This window comes from Pongo abelii, chromosome 16 (genome assembly GCF_028885655.2).
Source record: "Pongo abelii isolate AG06213 chromosome 16, NHGRI_mPonAbe1-v2.0_pri, whole genome shotgun sequence".
In the NCBI taxonomy this organism is placed as follows: Eukaryota; Metazoa; Chordata; class Mammalia; order Primates; family Hominidae; genus Pongo; species Pongo abelii.
In genome coordinates, this window is record NC_072001.2 from 53,113,932 (window position 1) to 53,127,112 (window position 13,181).

Here is a 13,181-nt window from a genome sequence, read left to right on the forward strand (position 1 = left end):
AGTCAAAGAGAGAGAAGATAGATAACAGAACAGATAAAAAATTTGAAAAGATAATGACCCCAAATTTTTCCAAAGATATAAAAGATATCAAACCATAGATCCGAAAGCTCAGAGAATCCCAAACAGAGAACACACACACACACACACACCCCTCATCTAACTGCTGAAAATTAGATAAAGGGAAAATCTTGAAATCAATCAGGAATAAAGAACAAATATAAGAATTACAGCAGTCTGAAACTCTGTAAGTCACAAGACAATAGAGTGATATCTTGAAAGTACCAAAGAATAAAACCTATCATATCAGAATTCTATACTCAGTGAAAATACTATTCAAAAATGAAAGTAAGATAAAGACTTTATCAGAAAACAAAGATGAAAAAATTAATTGCCAGCAGATCTCCAGTACAAGAAATGTTAGGGGAAATTCCTCCAGCAGAAAGAAAATGACATCAGACAAAAATTTGAATCTCCATAAATTTTTCAAGATATAATCTTGCCACACAAGTAAGCACTAAATTGCATCATAATTTATTAGCAATAGAAAGTAGCTATTCATGACTGCTGTATGTAGTCATCAGAGAGAATAATATCTTAACAAAGCAGGAAATAAGCTCCTTTAGAGGGAAACTGCCAACCCTCTACTGGTGAGTGCCTTATTTATAGTGACGATGTTTCGAATAAGGAAACCCAACTACCTTCCCTATTTCCACTTCCATCCACCTCCAGGAATGCACACAGCTGACTGGACCAGGACCATGCATCTTACTCAAGTACAATAGTCTAATGGCTGGACAGAAACCTCAGCATTCTACACAATCATGTATGTGGGTGATTGTCTGGGCTACCAGATTTGCTTTCTCAAGAATATGACCTAGAAAACTGGGAACATAGTTGAGTCTACAGGGAGCCAAAGTGGAAAGATTTGCAGGGAGAAGGAGGTAATCACATGCCATAAGCCAATAGAACACCTGATTACGCAGAATCCATGCATGGGGGGTTGGGGGTTGGAATGTTTTATAGTACTGAGGGTGAAATTTGTGGCAGGATCAACAAAACAGCAATACAAAAAAGCTGACTCACCACAACAGTAAATGATCAGTTAATTTGAGATTCTGGGTCAACAAGCTGACCCTCAACTCCATGGGAAATGTTTAATTCCCAGATCACAATTTTACTCACCATGAGGCCAATTATATGAGGATTCTCACTGTTTCAGTGAAATAGTTACGGCCTACTTTAGGTCCTTGTACTTCTTTCTATTTTGTCAACTACTGGACTTTTTTTCACCATTGTGCATCCTAGTTTTGAAGTCAAAATCCCAATTTATTTGAAACACAATGTGGTTTAGCATATTAGTTTCCTAGGGCTACTGTAACAAATCACCACAAACTTGATGTCTTAAAACAACAGAAATTTATTGTCTCACAGTTCTGGAGGACAAAAGTCCAAAGTCAAGGTGTCATGTCAGCAGAGTTGATTCCTTCTGAACACTCTGAGGGAGAATCCATTCCAGGCCTCTCTCATACCTTTTAGTGCCTTCCAGCAACTTTTGACATTCCTTGGCTTGTAGAAATAGCACTTCAATCTCTGCCTCCATCTTCTCATTGCCTTCTCTTCTCTGTCTCTTTTCTCTTCTAAGGACACCTGTCATTGAATTTAGGGCCCAGCCTAACCCAGAATGATCTTGTCTCAAGATCCTTAGCTTAATGATATCTGCAAAAACACATTTTTCAAATAATGTCACATTCACAGGCTCTGGGTATACATATCTTTTTTTGGAGGGCAGCGTGAGACACATTTGACCCACTACACTCACCATACCAGCACTTAACTAGGAATCAGAAAATTTGGGTTATAGTCCTTGCTTCACAATTGACTTGCTGTATGTGGCTTTAAGCAAGTTGATTAATCTCCCTGAGTTTCAATTCCCTTACCAAAAAATGGGAATAATGTTTGTCCTACATGTTTCAATGTGAAGTAATCGGCACATAGTATACTTTAAATAAACAGCAGATGAATAAATTAATATGTGAGTAAATAAAGGAATGGATTCATCTGGAGGTGCTCAGTAGGCCATAATTAAATCAGATCTAGAACTCAGCAGACATATTTGGGCTGAATATTTACAAGTCCTCAGCATACAGGTGGCACTCAATTCCGTAGGAATAAATGAGATCACCTAGATAGAAAAACAATAAAAAGCTGAAGTAGAAGACACAATGCTAGGAAACTTTTACATTTAAGAATTGAATGAGAAGAAAAGATATTACAAGAGAAGGAAACAAAGAAGCAAAGGACCTAAGTAGTAAAGAATTAACCAACACATTCAGGAATGAAGATACATTGTGACTGGGAGCTCCCAACAGAGCAGCATGCAGAGGCTCACATTGTGAATTTTAGCTCCAGAGCGACTGCAAGAACAAACCAACAATCCCAAGAGGACCCACAGACCCTCTGAAGGAAGTAGACTGCTCCTGCAGGACCACGGAGACACCACAAATACTGAGTGTCCCAACTGTGGAAGTGGGAAAGGTAGACCCTCCTCTCTCAAACACACACCCCCCACTGGAGAAGCTGAAGGTCTGTTTGTGGAAGAGGTTTCCGAGGTTACTTGAAGCTGAGTCAATCTGGGGAGCCGAGTGAAATACAGGGGTAGAGAAAGCAGCAGAAAGGCCCTGGGAGCTCGCTGGGCCCCCAAGCAGCCCATTCCTGCCTGGCACCAAAGAGATCCATCAGGAGGGTGAACAGAGGAGCAGGGGGTAAAAGTCCACAGGAAGAAGGAACTCTCTAGTTAAACTTTGTGACAATTTGAATAGAGTGAAAAGCCTCCTGGCCAGAACTCAAGAGGAGGGCACGAAACAGGTGTGTTGACTTCACTGGTGGGGGAAGAACTAAAGCCCTTTTCTCTTGCAGCTGGTAGGTGGAAAGCCTCAGGCAACTTTTCAAGCCCCTCTCGCCCTCCTCCTGGAAACAGACTTGGGGCTGTTGGTGGGGTATAGTGGGAATGAGACCAGCCCTTCAGGTGGCCTGGGAGCTGGGTGAGGCCTGTGACTACTGGCTTTCCCCGACTTCCCTGACAACCTGCATGACTCAGCAGAGGAAGCCATAATCCTCTTAGGTACACAGCTTCAGTGACCTGGGAATCTCTCCCCAATCCTCAACAGTAGCCACAGCAAAACCCACCCAAGGAGAGTCTGAGCTCAGACAGGCCTAGCCCCACCCCCATCTGATGGTCCTTCCCTATCCACTCTGGTAGTTGAAGAAAAACGGCCTATAATCTTGGGAGTTCTAGGGCCCTGCCCACCACCAGGTCCCTCTCCACACTACTACAGCTGATGCTTCCTGGAAAATGCCACCTCCTGGCAAAAGGCCAACCAGCACAAAAATAGAGTACTAAACCACCAAAGCTAAGGACACTCATGGAGTCTGTTGCAGCCTCCACCACCTCCACTAGAACAGGTGCTGGTATCCACGGCTGAGAGACCCATAGACGGTTCACATCACAGGACTCTGTGCGGACAACCGCCAGTACCAGCCCGGAGTCAGGTAGACTCACTGGGTGGTCAGACCCAGAAGAGAGAAAACAATCACTGCAGTTCAGCTCAGAGGAGCCACATCCATAGGAAGAAGGGAGAGTACTATATCAAGGGAATACCCTGTGGGACAAAAAATTCTGAACAACACCCTTCAGCCCTAGACCTTCCCTCTGACAGAGCCTACCCAAATGAGAAGGAATCAGAAAACCAACCCTGGTAATATGACAAATCAAGGCTCATCAACATCCCCAAAAGATCACACTAGTTCACCAGCAATGAATCCAAACCAAGAAGAAATCCCTGATTTGCCTGAAAAATAATTCAGGAGGTTAGTTATTAAGCTAATCTGGGAGGGACCAGAGAAAGACAAAGCCCAATGCATGGAAATTCAAAAAATGATACAAGAAGTGAAGGGAGAATTATTTACGGGAATAGATAGCTTAAAGAAAAAACAATCAAAAATTCAGGAAAGTTTGGACACGCTTTTAGAAATGTGAAATGCTCTGGAAAGTTTCAGCAATAGAAGTGAACAAGAAAAAGAAATTCAGAGCTCAAAGACAAGGTCTTCGAATTAACCCAATACAACAAAGACAAAGAAAAAGATTAAGACGATATAAACAAAGCCTTCAAGAGTCTGGGATTATGTTAAATGACCAAACCTAAAAATCATCAGTGTACCTGAGGAAGCAGAGAATTCTAAAAGCCTGGAAAATATATTTGGGGGAATAATTGAGGAAAACTTCCCCAGCCTTGTTAGAGACCTAGACATGTAAATATGAGAAGCACAAAGAACACCTGAGAAATTCATCACAAAAAGATCTTCACCTAGGCACAGTGATCAGATTATACAAAGTTAAGATGAAGAAAAGAATCTTAAGAGCTGTGAGACAGAAGCACCAGGTAGCCTATAAAGGAAAACCTATCAGATTAACAGCAGATTTCTCAGCAGAAACCCTACAAGCTAGAAAGGATTGGGGACCTATCTTCAGACTCCTCAAACAAAACAATTATCGGCCAAGAATTTTGTGTCCAGCAAAACTAAGCATCATATATGAAGGAAAGATACAGTTGTTTTCAGACAAACAAATGCTGAGAGAATTCGCCATTACCAAACCCACCCCACAAGAACTGCTAAAGGGAGCCCTAAATCTTGAAACAAATCCTGGAAACACATCAAAACAGAACCTCTTTAAAGCATAAATCACACAGGACTTATAAAACAAAACTACAAGTTAAAAAGCAAAAACAAAACAAAACAAAAAAGCAAAGTACACAGGCAACAAAGAGCACAATAAATGCAATGGTACCTCACATTTCAATATTAACATTGAAGGTGAATGGCCTAAATGCTCCACTTAAAAGATACAGAACCACAGAATGGATAAGAACCCACCAATCAACTATCTGCTGCTTTCAGGAGACTCACCTAACACATAAGGACTCACATAAACTTACAGTAATGGGGTGGGAAAAGGTGTTTCATGCAAACGGACACAAAAAGTGAGCAGGTGTAGCTATTCTTATATCAGACAAAACAAACTTTAAAGCAACAGTGGTTAAAAGAGATGAAGAGAGACAGCATAGAATGGTAAAAGGCCTTGTTCAACAGGAAAATATCACAATCCTAAATATATATGCACCTAATACTAGAGCTCCCTAATTTATAAAACAATTACTAACAGACCTAAGAAATGAGATAGCAACACAATAATACTGGGGAACTTCAATACTCCACTGACAGCACTAGACAGGTCATCAAGACAGAAAGTCAATAAACAAACAATGAATTTAAACTATACCTTGGAACAAACAGACCTAACACATCTATACAGAACATTTCATCCAACAACCACAGAATATACACTCTATTCAACAGCACAAGGAACTTCCTCCAAGATAGACCATGTGATATGCCATAAAACAAGCCTCAATAAATTTTTAAAAATTGAAATTATATCAAGCACTCTCTCAGACCACAGTGGAATAAAACTGGAAATCAACTCCAAAAGGAACCTTAAAACCATGCAAATACATGAAAATTAAATAACCTGATCCTGAATGAGCTTTGGGTAAAAACGAAATCAAGATGGAAATTTAAAAATTCTTCTGACTGAATGATAATAATGACACAAACTATCAAAACCTCTGAGATTCAGCAAAGGCGGTGCTAAGAGGAAAGTTCATACCCCTAAACACCTACATCAAAAAGACTGAAAGAGCATAAAGAGACAATCTAAGATCACACCTCAAGGAACTAGAGAAACAAGAACAAACCAAATCCAAACCCCAGCAGAAAAAATGAAATAACCAAGATCAGAGCAGAACTAAATGAAATTGAAACAAACAAACAAAAAAAAAATACAAAGAATACACGAAACAAAAATCTGGTTCTTTGAAAAGATAAATAAAATTGACAGACCATTAGGAAGATTAATCAAAAAAAGAAGAGAAAAAAAATCCAAATAACCTCACTAAGAAGCAAAACAGGAGATATTACAACTGACACCACTGAAATGCAAAAGATCATTCAAGGCTACTATGAACACCTTACGCACATAAACTAGAAAACCTAGAAGAGATGGATACATTCCTGGAAAAATACAACCCTCCCAGCTTAAATCAGGAAGAATTAGATACGCTGAACAAACAGTGAGACTGAAATGGTAATTTAAAAATTACCAAGAAAAAAAAGGTCCAGGACCAGACGGATTCACAGCAGTATTCTACCAGACATTCAAAGAAGAATTGGTACCAATCCTTTTAACACTATTCCACAAGACAGAGAAAGAAAGAACCCTCCCTAATTCATTCTATGAAGCCAGCATCACCCTAATACCAAAACCAGGAAAGGACGTAACCAAAAAAAGAAAACTATAGGCCAATATCCTGGATGAACATAGATGCTAAAATCCTTAACAAAATACTAGCTAACCAAATCCAACAACATATCAAAGAGATTATCCACCATGATCAAGTGGGTTTCATATCGGGGATGCAGGGATGGTTTCATATACTCAAGCCAATAAATGTCATACATGACATAAACAGAATTAAAAACAAAAATCACATGATCATCTCAATAGATGCAGAAAAAGCATTCAACAAAATCCAGCATCCCTTTATGATTAAAACTTTCAGCAAAATCGGCATACAAGGGACATACCTCAATGTAATAAAAGCCATCTATGACAAACCCACAGCCAGCATAATACTGAATGGGGAAAAGTTGAAAGCATTCCCTCTGAGAACTGGAACAAGACAAGGATGCGCACTGTCACCACTCCTCTTCAGCATAGTACTGGAAGTCCTAGCCAGAGTAATCAGACGAGAGAAAGAAATACAGGGCATCCAAATCGGTAAAGAGGAAGTCAAACTGTCACTGTTTGCTGACAATATGATCATTTACCTTGAAAACACTAAGGACTCCCCTAGAAAGCTCCTAGAACTGATAAAAGAATTCAGCACAGTTTCCAGATACCAGATTAACATACACAAATCAGTAGCTCTTCTACATACCAACAACGACCAAGCAGAGAATCAAATCAAGCACTCAATCCCTTTTACAATCGCTGCAAAAAAAAAAAAAATTACTTAGGAATATACCTAACAAAGGACTCAAAAGACCTCTACAAGGAAACTACAACACACTGCTGAAAGAAATCATAGATGACACAAACAAATGGAAACACATCCCATGCTCATGGATGGGTAGAATCAATATTGTGAAAATGACCATACTGCCAAAAGGAATCTACAAATTCAACACAATCCCCATCAGAATACCACTCATCTTCACAGAATTAGAAAAAAAACCATTCTAAAATTTATATGGAACCAAAAAAGAGCCCACGTAGCCAAAGCAAGATTAAACAGAAAGAACAAATCTGGAGGCATCACACTACCTGATTTCAAACAATACTATAAGGCTATAGTCACCAAAACAGCATGGTACTGGTATGAAAATTGGCACACAGACTAATGGAACAGAATAGATACCCAGAAATAAACCCAACTATTTACAGCCAACTCATCTTCGACAAAGCAAACAAAAACAAAGTGGGGAAAGGATACCCTTTTCAACAAATGGTGCCTATGACAATTGGTTAGCCACATGTAGGAGAATGAAACTGGATCCTCATCTCTCACCTTATGCAAAAATCAACTCTAGATGGATTAAGGACTTAAACCTAGGACCTGAAACTATAAAAATTCTAGAACATAACATTGGAAAAACCCTCTAGACATTGGCTTATGCAAGGATTTCATGACCAAAAGCAATAAAAACAAAGATAAATAGCTGGGATCTGATTAAACTAAAGAGCTTTTGCACAGCAAAAGGAACAGCAGAGTAAATAGACAATCTACAGAGTGGGAGAAAATCTTTACAACCTACACATCTGACAAAGGACTAATATCCAGAATCTACAACGAACTCTAACCAGTAAGAAACTAACAAATCTAATCAGTAAGAAACAAAGAAACTAACCAAAAAATCTAATCAGTAAGAAAACAACAAACAATCCTATCGACAAGGGGGCTAAGGACACGAATAGACAATTCTCAAAGGAAGACATACAAATGGTCAACAAGCATATTTAAAAATGCTCAACATCACTAATGATCAAGGAAATGCAAATCAAAACTACAACGTGATACCACCTCACTCCTGCAAGAATGGCCATAATCAAAAAATCAAAAAACCGTAGACGTTGGCATGGATGTGGTAAATAAGAAACTCTTCTACACTGCTAGTGGGAATGTAAACTAGTACAGCCACTATGGAAAACAGTGTGGCGATCCCTTAAAGAACTAAAAGTAGAACTATGATTTGATCCAGCAATCCCACTGCTGGGTATCTACCCAAAGGAAAAGAAGTCATTACTCAAAAAAGATACTTGCACACGCATGTTTATAGCAGCACAATTTACAATTGCAAAATCGTGGAACCAAGCCAAATGCCCATCAATTAATGAGTGGTTAAAGATACTGTGATATATATATGTGTGTATATATGTATCACAGTATATATATATCATAGTATATATAGAGTGTGTGTATATATACTGCAGAGTATATATATATACACCACAGTATATAGTGTGTGTATATATATACTGCACAGCATATATATATATACACTATATATAAACATTGTGTGTGTATACACACACACACACACACAATGGAATACTACACAACCATAAAAAGGAATGAATTAACAGCATTTGCAGTGACCTGAATGAGATTAGAGACTATTATTCTAAGTGATGCAACTCAGAATTGGAAAGCCAAACATCGTATGTTCTCACTGATATGTGGGAGCTAAGCTGTGAGGATGCAAAGACATAAGATAATACAATGGACTTTGGGGACTTGGGAAGAGTAGAAGGAGGGCAAGGGATAAAAGACTACAAATCTGGTGCAGTGTATACTGCTCAGGTCATGGGTGCACCAAAATCTCACAAATCACCATTAAAGAACTTGCTCATGTAACCAGATACCACCTGTACCCCAATAACTTATGGAAAAATAAAATTTTTTAATTAAATTAAAAAATAAAAAACAAAATTAATAAAAAAATCCAAAAAAGAGTACATTGTGACTGGGATGGAGACTATGTGCATTGCAGTGGGATATTGAAAGGAGAGAGAGCGAGCTGTTGAAAAAATAGAAACCAAATCTGGAGAATTAGCACTAGAAACAATGATGATTTCATTAGTAGTTTTCCCTGAGTTAGAAGTCAACACTTAATCAAAGACATTCTGGTCAGAACTAAAGAGGGCAAACATCTTTTTCTCAAATTATAAATTGTCCTGACTGTGTAGCAAGCACAACTGGGATGCCAATGCAAGGGTTCCCTGCTCTGTCATGTCTAATATCAATAATCAGTTGTTTTCAGTCTCACCTTTTTTTCATTCTCCAAAAAGAGGGTCAATCTTATCACACACCATCTCCATCAAACCCTTGCCATTTTGTTCGCTGAATACCTGCACATCCTGTATGTCTATACTCAAATGGTACCATGCTAGACAGTCAATAGGATGACAGGCACCCACATTTCAAGAAATGTGATTAACTTATGGCAACAACGGTCAGAGATTATTCTTCCCACAAACTACTGAACGAGTCAGTCACACAAAATTTCTATTTGTACCAAGTATGTAATGTCACAAAAATAGCAAGCTTCATAATCTATAATTTTTTGTCAAGAATGGCCCTGTGCATTAGGTGCCTCAAATTCTACAAAATTAACACAAGTCACTGTTGAGAGCTCAGTACACTTCTCAAAGCTACTCAGCCAATGCATGACAGATAAAGACTCAAAATCAGGTCTTCTGGCTTCAACTCTCACAATCTTTTCTATTACTTCATTCCAGGAAATTGAATTCTAGTTACGAAGGCAAAACTAACAGGTAAGAAACAATCAAAAGCCAACCTATGCGATGGGTTTATAAGTTCAGTACAAGAGCTGGATCAGCATGGGCTGGAAGATTTAAAGGAAAATGTTTGGGAATACTTTTTTTCACATGAACTCTACATGGAAGTGTAAAACAAGTATATGAGCTGTTTTGATTGGAGCTAGGGTAGGATCCTCCCAGAGCGCCTTTCCCACTCTATGCAATGAACTCTCCTCAGTGGCTTCTCAGCCACTAGGGCTCTACCGAGTAGTTTGGAAGCCAGTGGACTAAATCAGTAGTTCTCAAAGTATAGTCCCTGGACTAGCAGTGTCAGCGACACCTGGTAACTTCCTAGAGATATGAATTCTTTGGCCCCACCCAAGACTCACTGAATCAGAAATTCTGGAGATGGGGCTTAATGAACTATGTTTTAGCATGTTCCCCAGGTGATTCTCAGGCTTGTAAAGTTTGAGAAATAGTGAACTACTTCATCTCCATAAAGTAGGAAGGGAAGCCACCTGCTTTAAAAGAATTGGGACTGGAAACTTTGAAGGGGGTAGGGAAGGTCTGGGACTGCCATTAGGAAGCCTTCTCTCAAATAGCAGAGATAGATGATAGGGATGAACGTCCTGACCAAGGCTAGAAGGTGTCAATATGCACACCCAGTAATCCTGTCTTACCCCTAAACTTCTCCTGCAATACCTAGAATAGGACAAAAGAGAGCGGGCATTTGAGGTCATCTATACCTGGATAGAAAGTTTAAGGAAAAGAGGGGTCTAGGAGGCCACGTTGAAGTGACTGGCCAGGAAGGGACCAAAATCTTGATAGAGGAAATGAGTAGGCTCAGTAATGTCAGAGAATGGGAGAAGGGGATAAGGAGGCTTAACTAAGGCTATGGGGACGGAGAATCTCTATGTCTGAGATCTCAGTGCTGACAAAATCCTAAATTATATCAAAGTCCAAGATCTGGCTCTATTTCATATTTCACTGTGGAATTTATGTTACTGAATAGACAAACTTGTATAAAAACAATTTCTATATGGTATAAAAACCCAGACAAAAGTTGCAGTTTTCTACATTCAAAAATATTTTAATTTCTTTATTTTTATCTGTTTGTGAGAATTTGTAAGATTATTTTGTTTTGTTTTTCATATGAGATGGGGTCTCACTGTGTTGCCCAGTTCAGTCTTGAACTCCTGGCCTCAAGTGATCCTCCTGCCTCAGTCTCCCAAGTAGCTGGAATTACAGGTGCATGCCCCCATACTTGGATAATTTCTGTACTTTTTATGTGTTGATGTAACATTGTCTTCATCTTCTCTTGGAAAGGGCTACATGTTTATTATTACTGTCTTTAAAATTGTGGTAAAATATGCGTAACATAAAAATTAACCATTTTAACCATTTTCAAGTGTACAGTTCAGGTATACTTTTTTAATGCCAAAAGTCATTCTTCTATAAAATAACAAATATACTGTGATGGGGGAGGGGGTTGTTTTTACTAGAAAAATTAAGAAGTTGTTACTTTTTTTGAGTCCCTAATTTGGTTTTGAAATATAACACTGGACTAAGAAATTCAGGAATCAAAGAACTACTGCCCTAAAGGAGAGTTGAGATTTACAGGGTTAGGATGGTCAGGGGTGGAAAGTGGTAAGAACAAGCCAGTAGAAAGAGGAAGGTGCAGGGCATTTTTAGGAGTGTGCGACCAGACTTGCTAAAAACAAAGTGCTCTTGAAAAGGAACAGTTAGAATTAAGTTTTGGTCCATTTTAAAATATTTAATACCTAATAATGTTTGGTTCATAGCAGAATCTCAATAAATATTTGTCAATTGAGTGTAGTGAAAGCTTGAGTGAGATTCAGAAGAGCCAGAAAATAAAGTTTAAATTTCATTTTATAGACTAGAGGTTCCCAAGAGGTACCAAGAATGGGCAGCCAATGTGCTAAGCTATCGATCACCTTTCAAAGGAATCAGGCAGAAGCCAGGGCATCTGGTCAACCCTAGGCCAGGTATGTTCTAGTATGCTGTACAAATACAACTGTCTATAGATGTCATTGGTGGAAGACAATAGGAAGCAATGGGGAACCACTAAAGATAATTGAGCAGTGGAGATATAAGATGGTAGCAATATTTCCAGGAAGACTATTGCTGTGGTTTTAATGTTCATGTCCCCTACAAAATTCATATATTGAAATCCTAACATGCAATGTGATGGTATTAGGAGGTAGAGCCTTTGGGGAGTAATTTGATCATAGGGCAGAGCCCTCACGAATGGGATTAGTGCCCTCATAAAACAGGCCCCAGAGAGGTAATTTGTCGCTTCTACCAAACAGTACACAGTGAGAAGGCACCATCTATGAGAAAGTAGCCCTTCACCAAACACCACATCTGCTGGCACCTTGATCTTAGACTTGCCTCCAGAACTCTGAGAAATAAATTTCTGTTGTTTATAAACTACCCAGCTTACAGTATTTTGTTATAGCAGCCCATACAGACTAAGACATCTATTAACCTCGTGATAGAGCAAGAGCTGGATCTCAGGCTCAAAGCTGGAATCATTGGGACTCCCGAGGTATATATTATAGACATTTGCAAATTACTTCCCCAAATTTACTCTCTCTAACCCCACTTTTTAATAATACCCTACGTTCCACAAAATGGCCTAGGTGAAATTGATTATACTCTCTGCCCCATGGGTGAGCCCTGATTGGCTTAAAACAACTAGCACCTTTTTTCCCCGGGACCCACAGACATTGGTTCAGGAATGGGTGTATAATCCAGTCAGGGATTTTTTTTTTTTTTATGAGAACTCCTAAGAAAAAGATTCTTGTATTTCTCTCTGAAGTTGAGCCAGAAAGCATGTACCCCTAAGGGCTGTTGGCAGCCATCTTTGGACAACAACCAGAGAGCCTGAATGAGAACAGAGGAGGTGCAGAGGAGAAATAGTGAAAGCAAAACTAGATCCAGGTGTCAGCATTTAAAATCCTTGATGTCTTAGCCCCGGACTCTCCAGTTACTGCTTAAATTCCTCTTTCTGCTTCAGCTAGCTTGGGTCTTGTTTTCTTTTACTTGTAACTGAGGTTAAAGTGATCCTCAGAATAAGAGGAGAAAAAGTGGAGCCTTGTGGTCATCTAGCACTCTGGGTAGACAGTAGCTGTTTAAGGAAGAGAAAAGAGGGGTGCAGGTGGCTACGCAGAAGTGACTAGCCATCAAGGGACGAGGGTGGCATTGGGATGAAAAAGGAAGG

The 13,181-nt window shown here is 39.2% G+C and overlaps 1 protein-coding gene across 1 annotated transcript in view; it reads right to left on the bottom strand.

Annotated features, from left to right (window-relative positions):
• The window catches only part of ATP8B4 (ATPase phospholipid transporting 8B4 (putative)), a 334,774-nt gene that overhangs the window by 320,469 nt on the left and 1,124 nt on the right, over positions 1 to 13,181 (bottom strand).